Source organism: Desmodus rotundus, chromosome 1 (assembly GCF_022682495.2).
Source record: "Desmodus rotundus isolate HL8 chromosome 1, HLdesRot8A.1, whole genome shotgun sequence".
Taxonomy (NCBI): Eukaryota; Metazoa; Chordata; class Mammalia; order Chiroptera; family Phyllostomidae; genus Desmodus; species Desmodus rotundus.
The window spans coordinates 105451066-105462383 of NC_071387.1; positions in this window are offsets into that span (position 1 = coordinate 105451066).

An 11318-nucleotide genomic window follows, 5' to 3' on the forward strand; every position below is an offset into this window, starting at 1 on the left:
AAAAAAACTAAAAGAAATAATACTTGTGGAATGGATATGGGGAAGGGATCTAGCCAACTCTGTTATGTATATAATGTTCCATTATATGCTCAGTTTTGAGAAACTCCTAGGAAAATTTCTCCCACAAGATCTTAAATTCTTTGACCCTTCTGGGCAAAAGTCTTTTCTGTCTCATAGATTACAGATAGCAACATTGTCTATTGTTTTTTAAGGCAAGTAGAATGTATTGCCCAAGGCAAGCTGTATTTTATAACAAAGGTAGAAGAACATATAAGCCTTCCAATTTCTGCTGAAAATCTCATTCTTTAAAATTTAACCTTGTTTTTTGTGCTTTTATTTAAATAGAGTTTAGAGAGAAGCATGTTCTTCATTTTACCAAATGAGGTACGAGAGTTTTGACTAGGTTCAATCATGAGCTTGCCATTTCCGCCCCAGGAAAGGAAGTAAAAAGAGGTAAGAACACATCTCTTTCCTCACTTGCTCCCACACTTGCCAAAACAGTCACCTAGTTGTCACTGTATAAGATGACTGTGGAATGTGAGTGATGGGCCCTCTGGGCCTACCCTCATCTCCAGGCAAGCCACAGCACCTTTAAAGGCTAGGGCTGTATGAACAGTCAAAGAATTTTGCCTTCGATAGAGAGCTGAATGCAGCATGGGTAAGATCTAGATGTGGTGGTTTTAAAATATGTCCCCAAATTCTATGACATTCCTCCCTTCAAAAGGTGGGACCTAATTCCCCACCCTTTGAATGTGGCTCAGACTTAGTGCCTTGCTTCTAAGGAATAGAATGTAGTCGAACAATGCTGTATGACTTCTGAGGCTAGGTCATAAAAAGGACCTAGTAGATTCTGCCTAATGTTGGCTTTCAGCTCACTCACTCTGAACGAAGCCAGCTGCCATGTCTTGAGGACACTCAAGTAGCCTGTGGAGGATCTGAGAACTCTCATCAACAGCGAGCATTAACTTGCCAGCCATGTGAGGGTGCTGTCTTGGAAGTGGATCCTCCAGCTTCAGTCAAGACTTCAGATGACTGCAGGCCTGGTCAACAATCTGATTGCAACTTCGTGAGAGACCCCCTATGTCAGAACACCCAAGTGAGCTGCTCCTGAATTTTTGTCATTTATTATTGTTTTATACCACTAAGTTTGGTTTGTTACTCAGATAACTAATACACTGAACATTGAATATTATGAGAGGAAATAAATGGAGAGAGCTATTCCTTGGCTGGTTTCTGCCTCTAGGTTTCCTGAAGCTTCTCATTTGTGATTAAAATAATTAAGTGGGCCCTGGCCACTGTGGCTCAGTTGGTTGGAGCATCAGCCCATAAACTGATAGGTTGCAGGTTTGATTCCTGGTCAGGGTACATGCCTGGGTTGTGGGTTCAAACCTTGGTCTGGTGAGAAACAACTGATCAATGTTCTCTCTCGCATTGACATTTCTCTCTCTCTCCCCCTCCCTCCCTTCCCCTCTCTCTGAAATCAATAAGCATGTCCTCGGGTGAGGATAAAAATCATCATCATCAAGTAGATGATCCAAGATAGATAAAAAAAAAAATCATACTTGGTTCCAGAACATCTGAAAATAGTCTTAGCCACCCCATGGTGTGGTAAGTACATGAGTATTGCACTTGACAAAACAGAGGACTTTTGAAAATACAGATTCCAGAGGCCTTCTCCTGGGGACTAGATTCCATAGATTCCATAGCTTTGATTGGGCCTCAAGGACCGATATTTCTAAAAAGCCCCAGGTAATTCTGAGGAGCAACAATTCACATATTCTAGAACCATAACTAGGCTATTATGAAGCCCATTCTCCTGCCTTTGGGAGAATTTTCTAGAAGAAAGCATCCTGCTCAGCTTTAGGTTGCTACACCTCATTGTTCACTCTACCATCCTGGTTCACTGAAAGATCAGACTGTGGACTAGGAATATGTGACTTCTCAGTGATAATGTTTGGATGTTTTCCTCTTCGAGAGACCTTCTCATAAAGTTATCTCCTTCCTACTGTCCTCGCTTCAGCAAGGGGTCGGGATTCTGGAGACAGACTGCCAGAGCTTCAATCCTGATTGTCTCACCTATAGGCCATGTGGTTTTACATGAGTTATTTAACCTCTCTAAGCCTTGATCTCCTCATCTTAAAATTGATGGATATGGATCAAGGTGTTTCAACCTCAGCACTAGTGACATTTGGGCTAGATAATCCTTTGTTGTAGAGTTGTCCCGCAGGATATTTAGCAGCATCCCTGGTCTCCACCCACTAGATTCCAGTAGCACTGCCTTCCCCCTCAGTTATGGCAACCGAATATGTCCAGACATTACCCAATGTACTCTATGGGGTAAAATTGTCCCCAGCTGAGAACCACTGATCTAAGTCACTTTGTGCATGGTGCTTACTAAATGATAATCATGATTATTTTCTATTTTCAGACTCCAACACCAGTAGATTTAAGTAATGTTTTTTTTCCTGTGTTTTTTTAAAAGATGCTCCTTGCATTTTTGTGACAAAATTATAAAATTTAGGCAAAATGATGAATCGAATGTTATATGAATTTTAGCTCACTTAAAAAAGGTATGTGAGCATCAGCAGCAAAAGAGAAAATAGATAAATTGTACTATATCAAAGTTTCTACCTTTTGTGCTTCCAAGGATGCCATTAATAAAGTGGAAAGACAACTCACAGAATGGGAGAACATATTTGCAAGTCATATATCTGATGATGGACTGGTATCTAGAATATATAAAGAAAATTGACAACTCAATAATACAAAGACAACCCAATTAAAAAATGGGCACAGGAATTGAATGGCTAGACAAAAAAATAAATGACCAATAAGCACATAAAAAGATATGAACTATCAAAGATAAAGCAGTGTGTAACTTCTGACTCTGCGCCTGAAGGCAGCAAAATGGATAAGTTGTGTTCTTTCCTCTGCTAAAACCTAAATGTGCAGAACAGGCCTACTTGTATTCCACTGCAACAGAAGTGAAGTGCAGGACTTGACTTTTCACTTCTATATTCACTTCTGTATTGACTTTTCACTGACATATTGTCAGTGAAACTTAATGTGCAACATTGGTCCTAAACTTGCACAGTTAATGTATTAAAATACAAAATAAAAATGAAACCATTGCTCTTTTTAAATCATGCTTGCTGATTGGTATGCTGCTGAATCTTAAAAGATATTTTATTTTGTCTTGTTCTTTGTATTGCCTTTTTGTACTTACAATATTATTTTACTTTCTTCATTTTTTCTTGACTCATGTCCTTGAGTCTAACTTTGACCTTTCCTGGCAGTAATTAATCTTTGACTCCATTTTGCTGCCCCTATGATGAATGCATGCATATCACAGAAAGGCTATTGGTAGCATGTAGTCTCTTGACATTTCAGTTCAGTAGTTAAATAATGAGGAAAAAGATGATTTTAATGCAGTTATGTTAATAAATAATCTTGGAGTGTGAAAAGCCTTTCTAAGCCTGATGCAAAACTCAGAAGCTATAAAGTAAAACACTTGCCTACCTAAAAAAATTTTGCAAGGCAAGAAAATGAAAAACCATAAAAAAAAAACCAAAACCCCATGACAACTTGGGAAGCTGGACTAATCAAAGTACAACCACAAGAAGACATCCCTTTTTCACTTATTTCATCAGCAAAGTGCAAAGTATTTTATTTTATTTTATTTGAAGTACATTTTATTGATTATGCTATTACAGTAATCCCATGTTTTTCTCCCCTTTATCCCCCTCTGCCCTGCACCCCACTCCCACCTGCATTCCCCACCCCTTTGTTCATGTCTGAGTCATACATATAAGTTCTTTGGCTTCTCCATTCCCTATTCTTAACCTCCTCCTGTCTATTTTGTACCTACCATTTGTGCTTCTTATTCCCTGTACCTTTTCCCCCATTCTCCCTCCTACCCCTCCTCGCTGATAACCCTCCATGAGATCTCCATTTCGTGATTCCATTCCTGTTCTACTTGTTTGTTTAGTTTGTTTTTATTTTTGGTTTTCTAGGTTCAGTTGTTGATAGTTGTGGTTTTGTTGTCATGTTATTGTTCATACATGTTGTTGATCTTTTTCTTAGATAAGTCCCTTTAATATTTCATACAATAAGGATTTGGTAATGATGAACTCCTTTAACTTGACCTTATCTGGGAAGCACTTTAGCTACCCTTCCATTCTAAATGATAGCTTTGCTGGATAGGGTAATCTGGGTTGTATGTTCTTGCTTTTCATGACTTTGACTACTTCTTTCCAGCCCCTTCTTGCCTGTAGTGTTTCTTTTGAGAAATCAGCTGATAGTTTTATGGGAACTTCTTTGTAGGTAATTGTCTCCTTTTCTTTTCCTGCTTTTAAGATTCTCTCCTTATCTTTAATCTTGGGTAATGTAATTATGATGTGTCTTCATGTGTTCCTCCTTGGATCCAACTCCTTTGAGACTCTGAGCTTCTAGGACTTGCATGTCTAGTTCCTTCACCAGATTGGGGAAGTTTTCCTTCATTATTTTTTCAAATAAGTTTTATTGGTCTTCCTCTTCTCCTTCTGGCACCCCTATGATTCAAATGATGGACCGTTTAAAGTTGTCCCAGAGGTTCCTAAGCTTCTCTCATTTTTGTGAATTTTTGTTTCTTCATTCTGTTCCAGTTGAATGTTTATTTCTTCCTTCTGTTTTAAATCTTTGATGTGAGTTCCAGTTTCCTTCTGTTCACTGTTGGTTCCCTGTACATTTTCCTTTATTTCACTTTGCATAACCTTCACTTCTTCCTTTATTTTGAATTTGTACTCAATCATTTCTGTCTGTCTCCTTATTACCAGTGTTTTGAACTCTTCATCTGATAGGTTCGCTGTCTCCTTGTTGCTTAGTTATTTTTCTGGAAGGGTTTTGTTTGTTTCTTTGTTTTGTTTTAGATTTTATTTGTTTATTTTTAGAGAGAGGGAAAGGGAGGGAGAAAGAGAGAAACATCAATGTGTGGTTGTCTCTTATGCACTTCCTACTAAGGACCTGGTCCCACAACCCAGGCATGTCCCCTGACTGGGAATCAAACCAGCAGTCCTTTGGTTCGCAAGCCAGCACTCAATCCAGTGAGCCACACCAGCCAGGGCTTTTTCTGGAGTTTTGATCTGTTCTTTCATTTGGGCTGTATTTCTTTGTCTCGGATCACCTGTTATGTTATTAGAGGCAGAGCCTTCGGTACTTGCCAGGGCAAGGCAACCCCCTTTGCTGTGTTCTGGTGCTGTATGTGGAGGAGGGGTCAGAGAGGGAACAGTGCCGCTTGCTTGGCTCTTGCCCCATGTTTAGTCAGTTTCCTCACTTCCCAAAGAGGATTGTGCTCTTTCAGGTGCTGATTCTGGGGTGGTTGGTCTTGTGTATGTTCTAGGACCCTGTGGGCCCTTCCAACAGACTCTCCTGTGAGATTGAGATTTTCTTCTGCCATTGTAATGCCCACAGGGTTTTATAGCCAGAGGTTTTGAGTTTTTAGTTTCCCACACCGAAGCTCTGGGTTTCATGGACTGTCTTGCTCCCCAGCTTTTCCCCAGGTGAATGTCGGAAATCCCATCCATCAGCCTCTGCCTTGCTCAACTGGTGCATCGCCTTGCTGCGTGTCCTTGCCCCCTGGCTTCCCATATCCCCGACTCCTACTAGTCTGGATGAATGTTTTTTTAAGCCCTTGGTTTTCAGACTTCCATACAGTTTGATCTTCAGGCAGTTCTGGTTGGTTTTTGTTTTTAAATTGGTTGTTGTCCTTCATTTGGTTGTATAAGAAAGCAAAGCGTATCTACCTACACCTCCATCTTGGCCAGAAGTCGTGCAAAGTATTTTATAATAACTCATTACTAACAGGTCTGGAAAAATGGCCTACTCATTTATTGGAGGCAGTGCCCATTGCTTTCCTTTTCTGAAGGGTGCTTTAAAGTCTCATAAAATATTTGAATTATCTACCTTTGACCCCAAAATACTATTTCTGAGGATACATATTTGCACATGTATACATGTATACACATGCAAGGATGTTCATTACAGCATTGTTTATAGTAGTCAAGGACTGGTATGACCTAAATTCCATCAATAGGGAATCTGTTTATAGTCAATCCATACGGTAAAGTATTTCAAAATATTTTAAAATAATTTATATCCTGATGTGGAAGGATGTTCAAATTATGTTAAGGAAAACAAGTTTGTATAATAGTACAAATAAAATGATCACCTTTTCATTTCCTTAAGGGGGGGACCTATATGTATGGTTATATATATGACACATATGACATACACAAGGACACAGGGACACAGCTTCCAAGGATTACATGCTATTTTTTAAAAAGATTTTATTTATTTATTTTTAGACAGAGGGTAAAGGAGTGAGAAAGAAAGAGAGGGAGAGAAACATCAATGTGTGGTTGCCTCTTGCACGCCCCGCACTGGGGAACCTGGCCTGCAACCCAGGCATGCGCCCTGACTGGTAATTGAACCAGCAACCCTTTGATTCACAGGCTGGCGTTCAATCCACTGAGCCACACCAGCCAGGGCACACATGCTATGTTTGGAAACAGGATTGAGGAAGATCTGGAATGAGGGAAGTAGAATGATTTTTACCTTTCCCTTTATATTGTTCTGTAAAATTGGAATTCTTCAGTTGAAACATGGAGTACTTTTGCAGTAATAATAACAAAACCAGTGAGTACAGAAAAATATAGTACTCTCAACAAGTGATTCTACTTTGCAAAATTCATACAAAGGAAGTTGAACAAGTATGCAAAGATGAATGTATAAGGATGATGAGTGTATGTTGTAGTATTAAAACACAGAAAACAACCCAAATACCCTTTAGTGAAGAACTGTTAAATGTATTTTGATGTACTCATACCCTGGGATGCTACGTGACTATTAATAAGAAGGAATGAGGCCACTATATTGTTGACATGGAAAAGATGTCCTAAATATATTATAAAATGGAAAATAAAAGGTAGGTTTCACAATAAGCTGTGTAATAGATTTTTTGTATTGAAGTATTTACATATACTTATTGAAAAGTCTGGAAGAGTGGTAAAAATGAAAGGACATATTAATCCATTTTTCTTGCACCATCAAGCTCTAGTGATGTTAAATGGATGCGAAGTTTCCAAATCTTAGCTGAAAATGTCATATTTGTATTCTTTCATGTGGGCTTCCTAATTCCAAGGTTGGAGGCTAAGCAAGGAACACTTTCCCTTCTCACTCTTCAGTCAATCTTTTAATAGAGAATTATGGCTTCTTCATTGTAAATATAATATATATTTGCCAGTTTGATTCAGGAACACTAAGAAATCTATAAATTAACTGGAATGATGTGGCTGAAGTTATATATATTTTTGTAATAAAAAAAGATTCATTTTATTTCATTCTTTTCTGCAAACTGTCTGATAAAATTTATAACTTTTGAGGTTTTGATTTCTGAGAGTAACTCTTTGGCAATGCCTTTTGCTAATGAATTCAACTACGACTGCATGTACTATATGGTAGCCTAGAATATACTTTCGCACAGATTATCTAAATTGATTCTTACAACAAACTCCGGAGAGAAACAAGCAGATATCATTGTCACTACATTCCAGATGATGAGCTTAAAGCTAAGAGAAATTAAACTGACTGAATTCAAATATAGAGTAATTAGGCAGAATTCCAAACCATTTCTGCTTTCTCAATTACAAATTCTTTCCAATGTTCATCACACTATGTGTATATATTTGAAAATTGTTATGATTTTCCATTTTGCTCCTTTTTAAAAATATAGTTGATACACAATATTAGTTTCAGGTGTACAACATAATGATTCTAGCCATTTGTGACAACATGGATGGACCTGGAGGGTATTAGGCTAAGTGAGAGAGAAATGGTCAGAGAAAGACAAATACTGTATGATCTCATTTATACGTGGAACAACAACAACAAAAAACAACAACCAAAAACAATCAAACAAAAAACTAATGAACAAACAAAACAAGACAGAAACAGTCTTACAGGTACAGAGAACAAACTGGTAGGTGACAGAGGGTAGTGTTGTAGGAGGACGGGTGAAAATGTGAAGGAGAACCAGGCGTACAAACTTCCACTTATAAAATAACATAACTCATGAGGATGTAATGTCCTTCACAGGGAATACAGTAAATAGTATCATAATAACTTTTTATGGTGACAACGGCTATGATTTTTGAAATACAGGTCAACGTGTATTTTTTTTGTTTTGTTTTTTAAAGGGGGAGCACTTTCTCAGGTGCTTTGTGTGCTAGTCTTTATTGAGTGATTTTATGTACTGGTATGGTACTTAGTTCTTTCCTCACTTATTCTCATTTAATCCTGAGAGCAAACACTATGAGGTTCTGTCATCAAGTCCATTTATGATGCTTAGGGAATCTTAGTAATTTGCTCAAGTTTACTCATTTAGCAAGCACCTGTACAATTATTTAGAAAGACAAATGAGATGGCACCATCTCATCACCAGAAAGAAAGAAAATGTATCAAACCAGATAATTCTAGGCTCTTTAAGCCTTTTCCACTTCTGAGCCTTTGAGTCTATGTGTCCTTTTACCCCTTTCTTCCAGGAACCTTATACTTCAAGGCCCAGTAAAAAAAAATGCTTCCTCCCCCAGAAAGCCCTCCCAGATTCCTATCAAGGGGAAGTACTCTTTTATCCTTCCCACTAACCTGACTTTATGCCCTCATGGCATTTAGCACATGCTGCTTTTCAGGGTGGCCTCCTGTGAGCCTGATCCCACAGCCCTTGCCGCTTGGCCATGAGCACCTGCGAAGTATAGATATGTAAACACATTTTTTAGGTTTTATAAAGTGGTTTAGAATGAAAAAAAAGGGTCATCTGCTAGTAGCCTGGTCTCGTGTGTGCATGTATGACATACACATATACACATTTAAAATAGCGGGTCTCAGAAAAATCTTTTATCACAGAAAATGTATTAATATGCATGCAGATTAATCTGTTTTGCTATAAATATAACTGAAGAATTTCAGATTTCTTCTATTGTAATCACTGGAAAATTTTTTTCATAGTTTTTGTAGTTCCTGTACAAAGAGGTAGACCCTAGGCTGTGAGCCTCTAATACTGGATGGACAAAGTTCCCTGCCTGCTGTGCCCTCCCACTTTGGTAGGCCTGATTAACTTAGGCTTCCCTATATACCCTACTTCAGGGGTGTCAAACTCATTTTAACCAGGGGCCACATCACCCTCGTGGTTGCCTTCTAAGGTTTGAATGTAATTTTAGGACTGTATAAATGTAACTACTCCTTAACTGGGGGCGAGGAACCCGGTGCTGCAGCCAGGTAGAAACAAGGTACTGGGTAGGATAAAACAAGGTTGAGGGCTGGATTTGGCTTGAGGGCCTTGTGTTTACCACCTGTGCCCTACATCTACCTGGCACGTTCTTTCCACTATGGCCTCCATTCCCCTCCTTTCTTTCTTTTGTTTTTGTTTTTTTTTGAAAGATTTTATTTATTTACTTTAGAGAGCCAGGAAGAGAGGGAAAAGGAGGAGAGGGAGTTTGAAACATTAATGTGTGAGAGACGCATGGGTTGCCTCTCACACACCCCCAACCAGGGACCCAGCCCTCGGTGACCTCTTGGTTCACAGGCTAGCGCTGAATCCACTGAGCCGCACCGGCCAGGGCTCCCAGCCTTTCTTTCTAAATCCTACTTGTTTTCAGATTCAACCAGACACAAGACTGCCAAGACTCCTGCTTTAAGAACTTACTTTTTGGTGAGAAGAGCATAAGTAAATAAACATATCAATAGCAGATCTTTAGGAGTGATACAGGGTATGAGAAAATAAAAACGGCAATAGCAGAGACTGGGGAGGGCACTACTTTAAAGAGGTTGGTCTGGCAAAAGCTCTGTGCTTAGGGGCCATTTGAGCAGAGCCCTGAGGATGGAGGAGGAAGAAGAGGAGGAAAGGGAGGGGGAGGGGGAAGAGATTCCAGAGAGAGGGAACTGCTAGGGGGAGGAGGAAGAAGGGTAGGGGGAGGAGGGGTGGGTGGAGGAGGAGGAAGAGATTTCAGAGAGAGGAAGCTGCTAGGGCAAAGGACCTGAAGCAGAAAAGAGCCCAGTGTGCCAGAGAACAGAAAGCAGGCCTGTGGCTGAGCAGCAGAAGCTGAGCAGAGGCTGATGAGAGGAAAACATAGGAGGTGGGGCTGAGTTCTGCAGGGACTTGTTTTTGGTGGAGGTCAGATTTTATTCCAGACGTGGTGGCATTAAAGCTGAATTTGGAGGAACGTAATGTGGCAGTTAGTGGGAGTTGGTGCTCTAGGCGACTTCTGTAAGCCCCCAGTGGCTCATGGCCCCGCTGCCAGTGTGTAATCTTAGAGGGCCAGTTTTGCCTCAGTGCGATCAACACCCATTTTACTCGGCTGCTTCCTCTCCAGAACCTAAATTCCAGAGAAAAGCCCCCGATCGCTGACGCCGCGCGCAACCCCGCACCTGGTCCATTGCGAACGCACGGGCGCTATCTGCTGCAGGGGTGACAGAGCGACGGCACACGACGGGTTAAAAGAAAAGCCAGCACAGAACTTTCCCCCTGGAAACCGGGCCTCCCACTTGGCTTGGCCAAGCAGGTTCCGGCACCGGGAGGCGGAGGCTGGCGCGTGACGCAGACGGCCGCACGTGGCCCAGGAGTGTGCATTTAGGGACAGGTGCGGGGGACTGCCGATCTCGCGAAGGCGCAGATTTGCCCGGTCGTCAGCACCCTTCCCGGTTCCAATTTATTCTCGGTTTCGCAGGTCGGCTGGGCAGTAGCTGCGGTCTAGTCCTGAGACGTTGCCCTTAGGGGGGGCACTGGAGTGTCTGCTAGGGGAGGGATGGAGAGCCCCCAAAGGCGCTGCCCATGACAAGCCCTGCCGGGCCGCCCGGCAGGCCACAGGAAGGGCCCAGTGGACTGCAACCTAAAAGTTTTTATTTTGGCTCTGAGGCTCAATTTGCCCATCTAAGAAATGGGACACTGAAATAAACAGACGCACTTTGCACACTTAGACTCGTTAGTTCTATTTAATTTCCCCACTTTCCTCCTCCTTTTGGAAGCCCAAGAGGCCGAATTAAGCAAGCGATCAACCACCACTTCCCTCCATCCCGCGGCGCTGTGGCGGGAATCGATTTTGCGTCTTCTGGGGCCTGGAAACTCCGGAAGGGCCCGCCGAAATTGGCAGCACTGGGGCTGGGTCACGTGACTCCCGGGCCGGAGGAGGCAACCGGCAAGTGCGCTTGCGCACTTATTTTCGGTGGGGGGTGTTGGTTGGCTGGCTGTAACCACTGTCAGCCCCTCCCCCTTTTTCTACGACTTCATC